Source organism: Balaenoptera borealis, assembly GCF_965194805.1.
Source record: "Balaenoptera borealis genome assembly, chromosome: 2".
Classification (NCBI taxonomy): domain Eukaryota; kingdom Metazoa; phylum Chordata; class Mammalia; order Artiodactyla; family Balaenopteridae; genus Balaenoptera; species Balaenoptera borealis.
Window position 1 is genome coordinate 146,057,257 of NC_138867.1, and position 9,818 is coordinate 146,067,074.

Consider the following 9,818-nt stretch of genomic DNA (forward strand, 5'->3'; position numbering starts at 1 on the left):
GATAATAATAAAATGTAGAAGGAAATGATGAGTTTTGAGTATTTATCAACTTTGTTTTAAATATAACTTATTTAATTTTAAATTTATGTCAAGAACTTTGGAGGTTCTAAAAGTTTACCCTACTTGCAAGCTACATTGTCAGTTTCATGGATGCTGGCAGAAGACATGAGAGACTCCTGGGTTAGAGACAAAGGACTTTATTACTTACAGCAACTGCAGCAACTAGAGTGTCAGCATTACCTTGTACTAGTTCCCTGAGCCCCAATTCCCAAAGGGTGATGCAAAATGGCACTTATCCATGCAGTGGGTTGTATATAGGAGAGGAATTCTGCGTTTAGGGATCCGAATGCTAAGTTATCATCTTTTATAATGCTCAAAGGCAGACATTATCTTTATTACTCTGGACAATAAGAAAACTGCCCTTTTTATCTTGAGGGAAACACTATACAAACAAGTTTGAAAAGACAGTCCTGAACAAAGATAGTCAGTGCTTCCACTCACAGGACCAGCTGAAATGAGAGAGACTCATGAAGAATTGACTCCAAACAGCTTATATAATTTATTTTTTAATAATGGCTGTGTTTAACAACCAGCCCACAAAGTTCCTGAAAATGGAACAATAGGCCCTCAGAAGCCAATACATTGGCTCCAGTACACCAATGTATTTCGAGGAAAAAAAAAAAGGAAAGACTAAGGGAGAGATTCTCTTTGGATTGATTTCACCAGCTGGGAGCCCAGGAAGCCCCATCCATGGAGGAAGCTGTTTTAATGGTTTGTTTTCCAGAATGGTTATTATTATAATGGAAATTCTAATAATGCTTATTAAAGTAAAAATAGCAACTAGTCTTTGTTGCCTGTCAAGTACAGGTCATGCATTTGGGGGGCTTTTTATCTCATTTAATCCTCGCAATTACCTATGAAGTAAGGAGACTATTACTATCCTCATTTAATAAATGAGAAAACCAAGACTCCTAGAGGTCAAAGAAAAAAGCTGGGCTGGGATTGAGCTTGTCCAGCAAACTCTAGCTCTGAGGAGTTGAGAACTCACAGTCTTTTTTTTTTTTAATAAATTTATTTATTTTATTATTTTTTTAATTTATTGTTTCTGGCTGCGTTGGGTCTTTGTTGCTGCACACGGTCTTTCTCTAGCTGTGGCGAGCGGGGGTTACTCTTTGCTGCAGTTCACAGGCTTCTCATTGCGGTGGCTTCTCTTGTTGCAGAGCACGGGCTCTAGGCGCATGGGCTTCAGTAGTTGTGGCACGTGGGCTCAGTAGTTGTGGCACGTGGGCTCAGTAGTTGTGGCTCATGGGCTCTAGAGCACAGGCTCAGTAGTTGTGGCACACGGGCTTAGCTGCTCCTTGGCATGTGGGATCTTCCCGGACCAGGGATTGAACCCGTGTCCCCTGCACTGGAAGGTGGATTCTCAACCACTGCACTGCCCGGGAAGCCTGAACTCACAGTCTTAAAAGCAACTTTTCCACTCATGTCGACTGGCATTATTGGGACCCCACCTGCCTTCTCTCTGTCCCTCTCAGGAGCAGGGCTTTGTGGTGTCATGCTGGCAAGGGCCAAGGGCATAGATTTCTGGTCTCTGTTTGCCAGTGAGTTCCAGTGTGACCTTGGGCAGATTATTCATCTCTGTACCTCTATTTCCTCATCTGTCCAATGGACTGATGGTACTGTTCTGCCAGTCTTGCAGAGTTATCCGGAAAATCAAAGGTGCATCAAAATGGTCTGGGGTTGTAGTTTAGGTTGCGTGATTTTGTACCAGCTATAAAATCTCTGCAACACGCCCACCCCCCCCCACCCCCCGCCCTTAAAGTTTCTTATTTGTATTATGGGGGCGGGGCATATGCAGTCACCATGAGGCTGTCAGATTCTGAGTCTATAAGTGAGATAATAGCTCCAGAAGGCTCTGGAAAAGGCAGAAAGCAACCCCCAGACGTGAGGTATTGTTTTTCACTCTCCGCTGCCCCATCTCTTTCTAATTTCCTGTGGTTGTGCAGCCACCGGGCTCAGAGAGGGTCAGGTAAGCATCTGTGACCTGAGTCTTTGGACTGTAGGAGTGATGGTGGTTCAGGTGGGGCTGGTCTCCCTGGGGGCAGATAAAGACGCCCCCCACGTGCCAGGCAGGAGGTGTCTGAGAGGAGCAGGAGCCTTGGGTATAGCCTGCCTGTGAGCCTCTCAGCTCAGAGTCTGTTCAGAGCTCTGTCTGCGCCCCACCTGAGTTCCAGGCCTAGCGTCGCCGAGTGACTGGCTGGGGGAAGGCATTCTAAGCCCAGGGACCGCTGCGTACAAAGGCCTAGAAGGGGGAATAAACTTGGCAGGTTTAAGCGGCAACAGACCAGCCTGGCTGGAGAGGGAAAGCGGAGGAGGTCAAACATCCATAATCTGCTCCAAGCAGCCGAACCCACAAGAAGCCAAGGAGCCCCAAGGGGGCAGGTAAGGGATGTTCCCACTACTTGCGAATGCTCCAGATGCTCTCAGAGGAGTGGATCAGTCCCTGGTAACGGGCCGACAGCCAGCAGCAACTCTGGCTGTGCCCACCGAAATCAGCTGACCTGTTCTCTTCCTCCTGTCAACTTGTTTGCAGGCTGGGTCTGAGCCAGAGGTGAGGGGGCTGGCAGGGCTCAGAGGTGTAGCCTTGAGGGCTTGCCTCTCCCTGCCCAGCCATTAGAGCCAACGCGACGTTACCAAGGTCCCTCAGCCTCCATCTGCCAGTTCCAGAAACCCAGTCCCCTGGGGGCAGGGGTGGGGCGGGGGGAGGCTTCTGGCAGCAGGACTGGTGAGTCCTAATATCCCAGCCTATCTGAGCGGAACGGGAACTCATAACAGACTCACCTGTTTACAAAAATTCCCAAAGTCCAGGCTGCACTCTGGGCTACTTACATCAGCATCTCTAAGGGGGGAGGATTTGAATATTTACAGCCCACTCAGGAGATTCCCCTGTGCCACCCAGGCTGAGGACCAGGGCTGTGGTTCCTTGCAGCTCTCTGGGGCCTCTGAGTTCAGACAGAATTGGATTTGAACTCCAGCTCTGCAACTTCACCGAGTGACCTCAACCAACATTCTGAGCCTCCCTGAGCCTCTACTCCCTCCTCTGTAAAAAGTGCATCTTAGTAATACACCTACCTTATACGTTGTCTTCAAGGCCAAAGGTATTAATCCATGATAAACACATGGCACAAAGGGTTCATTCCTAGTAAGAGCCCAATAAATGTGTTTGTTGTTATTACTTTCCCAAGGTCAAGCATTCCATTAGAAAGCTCCTCTTTAGGTTAAGTTGGAATGTTCTCATGGCTGCAAGAATGATCTTCTTAAAACCCAAATTTGCTTGCATCACCCACTCACTTAAAATCATTCTGTGGTTTTCCTTTATTCTCAGAGTCGACAGAAGTCTTGAATTTGACCTAGCAGCCTTCAAGGTCTGAGCTCTGCCCCCTCACCTTCTTGTTTTGCAGTCTTCGCTCCCTTCACACCATGACCTGGGTGAGGGGACTCCTTTGATTCCCACGGCCCACCCTGCTGGTCCCACCACCGGGCCTTTACATAGGAAGCTCCCATCACTGCTCCCCTGGAATGCCTTCCCCACTCTTCTTCCTGCTAACTTACCCTGTAGATCTCAGCTTGCTCATATCACTGTACCAGTAAAGTTCTCTACACTCTTACCAGGACAAATCCTCAGCTTGTCATTCTCATGGCACCATTTCAAAGCTGACATTTTACATTTATTTCTCTGGTCATGTGTCCAATGCTTGTCACCTGTGCGAGACTCTAAGCTCCAGGAAGACAGAGACCAATATCTGCATTTTGCTCACCCCAGCATCCCCAATGCCTAACTCACTGGGCTGAGGTTTGATAAATATCTACGGAATAAATGGCCAGAATTGGCCCCTTGATAAAGTCCACCAGTTCAAACTTGGCTCCTCACAGCTGCCGGTGCCCTGGACTAGAGGACTGCCCTGCAGGGGTGGGCAGGCACCTGCGGGACCCCCACTCTCCTCTCCTCTCCCTCCTTATAGAAGGTGGCTCTTCCAGACTTCCATGTCCCCCTCGGACAGGTTCTGGTTGTACCACGCTTGGAGTGGGATTCAAAGTAGCCGATGGGGTGCTTTTCAAGAGCGATTTGCCCATATAGTTCAGCCAAGTGGTGGGGCAGCTGAGAAGTGTTTCAGGATTTAATACCCTCCTCAGCCTTTCACCTTCTGAGGCCCTTGATCTCCATGTAATGAAGCTCATACATTAAATGTGCTTTATGGGATGAGAAAGCCCCACGTGGAACATGGACTTTTCACACCAGGAGGCCATTTTCGGTTATTGTCAGCCTCAGCTTGAAACATCACTTGGTGTGGGGATGAATTGGTGTTGTGAGTTTACAAGGGCATCAGTGAAAATAAATACCAGAGATGAAGCTAAACTCTTCCTTCTTGGTTTTTTTTTCCTCGGCCGCGCCATGAGGCTTGCAGGATCTTAGTTCCTCGACCAGGGAATGAATCCAGGCCCACAGCAGTGAAAGCACTGAGTCTTAACCACTGGACCACCAAGGGAAGTCCCTTTCCTTCTTGATTTTAATCAGGGTCAATCTGAGGCAAAATGATAAAGTAGATGAAGAATATCTTTTTAAAAAAAGCGACTTGTGCTCACTTCGGCAGCACATATACTAAAATTGGAACGATACAGAGAAGATTAGCATGGCCCCTGCGCAAGGATGACACGCAAATTCGTGAAGCGTTGCATATTTTTAGGCTGAGCTCCAAAGCCATCGTCAGGTTTCTAACTGTGATGATGAAGCACGGTTACGTTGGTGAATTTGAAATCATCGGTGATCACAGGGCTGGGAAAATTGTTGTGAACCTCACAGGCAGGCTAAATAAGTGTGGAGTGATCAGCCCCAGGTTTGATGTGCAACTCAAAGATCTAGAAAAATGGCAGAATAACCTGCTCCCATCTCATCTGTTTGGTTTCATTGTACTGACAACCTCAGCTGGCATCATGGACCATGAAGAAGCAAGATGAAAACACACAGGAGGGAGAATCCTTGGATTCTTTTTCTAGGGATGTAATACATACGTGCAGATAAAATGCCTCAGAGGAAAAATAAATAAAAATAAATAAAAATTAAAAAGTGACTTGCCCAGAGCCATCTTTGGGCCCTTTCTGAGAAATCCTGTTTAGGCTTTTGTCTCCAGAGCAGGGAGAGGCCTGGAATTTTGCAGAGGTTATTAGGAGCCAATAAATAAGCACCTACCCTCCTCCTGCCCTCAGCCGCTGCATGAGGAGCTAGGCCTGTGAGGGTAACTTCCATCTCACCCTCAGAGCTCCACAGCCAGCGCCCACCTAGGCCTGAGGACAGCTGTGGAAGGGACACCAGCAAAGGGGAAAATGAAGAAAAAGAAACACACATAGGCTCCAGCCCCATCAAAGAGTAGAAGCTGAGTCTTTTCTATTCTAGTTTTCCCCTCAGCCTGGCCCAGGGATTGGCAAAGCTGGCTGTACTTCAGAGTTGGCTGAGGAGCTTGTAAAGGACCAGACTCCCAGGCCCCATCAAGGAAACTAAAGGGCTGGAGGAGGGGCAGCTCTGTCCACACCCTTCTCTGCCCTGCAAGCTTCTGACTCCCCACCTGTCCTGGGGACCACAGGTGCCTTCCCCGACCACAGTGAGGCCTTCAGAGATGTCTGCTGCGTTGAGATGAAATCTGTAATTGACTAGACAGGATCCTGCTTCGCGGGAGGGAAATACTTGGGACCCAAACCCCACTACATAGGAGTGCTTCCAAGTCAGGGCACTTGCCCTCATTTCTCTGGCTCCCCTCCACAGGGGGCACACAGGGTGGTGGGGAGGGCCTATTGCCCACAGAGGGGCCCGCTCATGGCCCATGTAGCTGAAAGTGCAGCCTCTAGAAGCGCCCGCTTGGTTCCAGCCCTACTGCATTGATCTTTGGCATTGACCCAAGCTCTCTAGGACTCAACTATCCCCATCTGTAAAGTGGGGATGTTGATCGTAGTAGCTGCTCACAGGGCTGTGGAGAAGCTGAGAAGCGACAATACACATAACACCCAGCATGTGGCTTATGTTCAGTTAGATAATAATGTTATTATCGTCCAGCTCAGCAAACCTAATAACAGCAACCACTGATCGCCTTCAGTGGAAGCAGAGGGCCAGATGTGAACGTTCAATGCGTCAGAACATGCTGGCCTGATTCATCCAGCTGTTTTAATTTACGTTTCAGGAATTTCAGCCTCTCTTCTTAGCTCTGCTTTGGAGACAGAAGCATAAATGTTTAGTGCCAAAATGGATTCTGAGACCATCTGATTCAATCCTTCGTTTCACAGATAGGGAAACTGAGGCCACCTGACGTGAAATGGCTTGGCCAAAGCCACACAAGGAATCAGAAGAAGACAGAGCTGGAACTGGAACCCAGATTTCTTGTTTCCCGGACAACTGCGGTATTCCTGCACTCTACCAGCTGCCTCTGTAATTTAGAATGTATGTGAAATCCCTTTAACTGAAAATGCTAGAAAGATGTGTGGTTCTTGTGTTCTTATTCTTTTTCTTTTCTCCAGCTGAGGGTCATGGTCGAATAATATCACGGATCAGAATCTCTCTCTCTTTCTCCCTCTCTCTTTTTTCCTTTGGCTCAGAATCTAGAAAACAGCCTGGAGAAGAAACCAGGTAGATCTTCCAGCCTCTAAGCCTCAGGACTGGAGGTTTGTGTGGTAGACGTTCGCCCCCTAGTGGAAGGAGTGAATATGACAGGCAGGGAGCGAAGAAGTTTCCGCCTCCAGGACCTGGCTGCCCAAGGGTCTGATGCAGCTTGCACAGCCAGGCCTCCCTTACCTCACCCTAATGCCAGCACTGTCAGATCCCATCTTTACTTAAAATTGTGATATTCTGTTCATTAAAACACTTTTTGGTGTTAATTTTGATTTATTAAGACATTGAATTAAAATATTATTTATATTGATTATTTTGGGGGCACCTCCTTTAAATTTTGCACCTGAGGTGAGTGCCTCATTTGCCTCCCCCGATCGTAGTCTTTTTTAAATTTTTATGTATGTATGTATTTATTTGTTTGTTTATTTATTTTCCGACCATAGTCTTAATCCAGAAGGCGGCCCTGGAAGAACCTGCAGATACCTGATGTGCTGACCCCCTCACTTGTCGGAGGTGCCCTGAGGCCCGGCGAGGGCTGGGCTGGGCCGGCCTGTTAGGGCAGTGTGGGTCTGCTGCTTTTGCACTGAGATAATCAGAGCTGCAGATTTCCCAGGCTTTCTCCAGAAGCGAACGGTGACAAAGAACCTCTCTAGCCAGGCTCCTCTGAGCCCTCTTCTTCACTAGGCCTGTCAACCTGGGCCTATAAAGACAAGCACTAACATCGTTTCCAACAGCTCAAGGCCCCGTGACCCATGCCCCCCTTAAAGTGGCTGCCTGAAAACACTCAAGGCAGCCAAAATAATATACTGTTTGTTCCAGCCAACATCTGAAGATAGTGCCCCTGTTTCCCAGTCTCTGTGGGAGCGTAGGAGCCCCATTCTGATAGAGGCCAGTTAGCAAGTCCATAAGGGCTTCACCTGGACCAGTCCCCTCCCTCTTTTCCCTGATTCTACAGAGCCCCCAGTCAGCCCCGTCCCCACTCCCTCATCCTCCCTTTAAAGCACCCAGTCACCACTGAATAAAGCAAAGTGAGCCCAATTCACATTGGACTCTTCCAATGCAGTAATGTACTACAATAGTATATTACTGATTAAAATCAGTCCTTGCCACTTTAACTAGTGTCCAGCTTTTTTTTTGAAATTTATTTTATTTATTTTTGGCTGCGTTGGGTCTTCCTTGCTGTGCATGGGCTTTCTCTAGTTGCTGCGAGTGGGGGCTACTCTTCGTTGCGGTGTGCGGGCTTCTCATTGCAGTGGCTTCTCTTGTTGCAGAGCACAGGCTCTAGGCGCGCAGGCTTCAGTAGTTGTGGCTCGTGGGCTCTAGAGCGCAGGCTCGGTAGCTGTGGCGCACAGGCTAGGTTGCTCCGCGGCATGTGGGATCTTCCCGGCCCAGGGCTCGAACCCGTGTGCCCTGCATTGGTAGGCGGATTCTTAACCACTGCACCACGAGGGAAGCCCCCTAGTGTTCAGCTTTGTTTCTCTTTGATAACGGCTGCCTTTTGAAGTGTGTCCCTTATGAGAAAAGACCCTGGGGCCAAGGGCAATTTTATTGCACAAAGATGCACTGAATTCTGGGTCTTCCTCAATGCCTAAAGCAGGGAGGCCTAGGGAATTCCCTGGCCGTCCAGTGGTTAGGACTCGGTGCTTTCACTGCCAGGGCCCAGGTTCAATCCCTGGTCGGGGAACTAAGATCCTGCAAGCCACGTGGTGCAGCCAAAAATAAACAAATAAAAACAAACAAACAAATAAATAAAACTTAACAAAAGAAAAAAAAAGCATGAAGGCTTAAAGATAGGCCCTCTTTGCAGGGGCCCACAGTAAGCAGCTAGACTAGGAGGGGGGCTGGTGTCCCAGCATGTCGGGAAGGCCACCTCGTTGGAACACCTTCCTCAACTGGACCTATATCCTGCGTCACCTGCTGGAGGATTCCAAGTACTCAAGGCACCAAGGAGTCAGCCACCCTCAGAAGTGTTAGGGGACACACCAGCCCTCCTCCTTGCCATCCACTGGCTATCAGAGACCCCCCTCAACTGTGTCACCTACTTCTGCCCACCTGCCACCGACCCAGCGCTCCACCTCTCCACTTCCGGCAGCCCTGGGCCACATCCAAGGAAGACGAGACCCAGAACTTGGTCCTGCAAGGCCTCTGCCTCCACCTGCCCAACCCCCTACAAAGAGTACTAAGGGTCCCCCACCCCATCATCTCCACCACCTTCCCTGGGGATCCCCTGGCAGGCTGCCAAGGGGACATGGGTTTAGGTCAGGCCCAGAAGTGGCAACCACAGAGCTTCGGGGTCCTGCCCATCTTGCGCAGGCTGGATTTATTACCCAGGCTTCACGGAGTTGAGTCAACTGCCTCCAAATGCTTGAATCCCTGGGGGTGGGAAGAGGAAGTGGCTAAAGGTGTTCTTTTTAAAAATGTAAAATAAAGAAGAAGAAAGGAAAAGACAAAAGAATTGTTCATAGACAAAAATGCCTCGAGCTCAGAAGCTGGCCCTTTCCTACAGGACTGCTGGGCAGGACCCCAACCACACACTAATCTGCTTGGGCCCCAAACTCCTTCCTGGGTTTCTCAGACCCATCCCAAACCCATATGTTCTGTGGCCTAAAGAGAATGGAATTATTTTAAGTAAGCTCCATTTCATTTACGGAGGGGTCCACGCCTTCCAGGGCCATCTCAGGCAGCGTTTCCTTTCCTTTCCTTTGCCCCCCAGCCCCACTTTTCCAGCCAGAAGACGGTCAGCCCAATCTGCCAGGGACGTGGGGCTCCATCAGAAAGTTCTCTCCAGCAATCAACCTGGGAGGCTTCCCAGCACCAGCCACTCAGATCCCTGCACGCTGGAAACCCCTGGGGGGGGGGGCGGGGGACGAGATTCATCTGTATGCTACTGACATCCGCCCCATGGTTCTCAGGCATGCTGGGGTAACCCAAGTACCTCACTGATTGAGAAGCGGGCCTGCAGGTGATTTGTAACTAATAATGAAGGGCTTAAGTGTGACACCGACTTGGGTCACGCATGGAGCAGATTCAATTTTATCCCTATATGACGCTCACTCTTGCTTTCTTGAGCTGAATGAACTCTTTGCCATGACCTGTGAGGTTCCGTGTAACCTTCCAGCCTCGCACCTCACGTCCCTATCTCCTTTCTCACTCACCATCCCTC